The 1,269-nt window shown below is 66.2% G+C and overlaps 1 pseudogene; it reads left to right on the plus strand.

Annotated features, from left to right (window-relative positions):
- The first annotated feature begins 664 nt into the window (after positions 1 to 664).
- LOC123945308 lies at positions 665 to 783 on the plus strand (annotated as a pseudogene).
- The last annotated feature ends 486 nt before the right edge of the window (positions 784 to 1,269 follow it).

Here is a 1,269-nt window from a genome sequence, read left to right on the forward strand (position 1 = left end):
GTCCGGGGGTTGGTGTTGGGGGGATGGAGGGTCTGTCTCTCTGGCTCTGCATTCTTCCTGTCTGTCCAGAGGTCCCTCCGTCTGAGTCTGTCCCTGTGTTTTCCTGGGTGTCCGTGTATCTGTGTAGGTGAGCTGGCCCTTCGCGTCTCTGGGTCAGAGCCTGGTGTGGGTGAGTGGTGAGGAGAAAATTGGTGGAGGAAGGGCCACGGGTCGGGTCATCGGCATCTGGGCTGGTGTGTGGCGTCAGCCTTGTCCTCGGGTGGGCTGGGAGTGAGGTTGGGTTTAGCGGATGGGAGCGGAGCAGAGGAGAGAACAACAGAGAAGAGGAGGGAAGGCCAGGTGGCCGGCTGCACCAGGCCTAGGGCGGCAGATGGGCGCTGGGGGGGCGCTGAGCACACGGCGCATGCACCCCGATGCACCCCCATGCCATCTTGGGAGCCCCGCGGCGCCGGGGCTGGGGAGTCCCGGAATGGGAGGGTGCCCGTACATTGGTGACACCGGGGTGCCGCAGGCTTCTGGAACCCTGGCCTCGTGGGGGTGGGGGGTGGGCGGAAGGCAGGCGCCAGGCCCAGGCCCAGGGCAGGTGGAGGGAGGAGCCATAGCGCCCACCGGGGCCAGGGAAGCACTCAGCAGTCTCTTAGGGTGCCGAGTTGCAGCAACAGGCTTCTATGGCCAGACTACCCTGAACGTGCCCGATCTCCTCTGATCTCGGAAGCTAAGCAGGGTTGGGCCTGGTTAGTACTTGGATGGGAGATGGCCTGGGAATACCGGGTGCTGTAGGCTTTTTCTTCTTGGGCCTTCTTCTTTTCTTTCCCCCTTCGGCCTCCTTCCCTGGCCCTTGGCCGTCAATGCCGGGCGCTCTGCCAAGGCGGCTGCCTCCAAACAGTCCCTGAACACCTGAGCCCCTGACCCCGGTCCCCTCACCACCCTGACCCCCTGACCCCTGGCTACCCCAGCCCCAGCACCACGGGCCCCTGGCCCCAAAAGGGCGGCCCGCTGCACGGGCAGGTGGCCACAATGCAGGCTTTCCACCTCCACGCCACAAGGCCCACCCGCACCTCAGCCAGGATTGGGGGGCTGCTGGCAGGGTGGGGCAATGTTGGAGGGGGCTCAGGGGCTGGAGGCAGGGTAAGGGGTGAGGACCATGGTGAGGACTTCGGCTGTGCACGCGGGGAGGGGCATGGGGGCCTGGCTGTGGGAGGAGGGCTCAGCGCGTGGGGCTGGGTGTATGGGGCAGGAAGCCAGAGAGAGGAGGGGGCCTCGACGCTG

The sequence above is a fragment of the Meles meles genome, chromosome 6 (assembly GCF_922984935.1).
Source record: "Meles meles chromosome 6, mMelMel3.1 paternal haplotype, whole genome shotgun sequence".
Lineage (NCBI taxonomy): Eukaryota > Metazoa > Chordata > Mammalia > Carnivora > Mustelidae > Meles > Meles meles.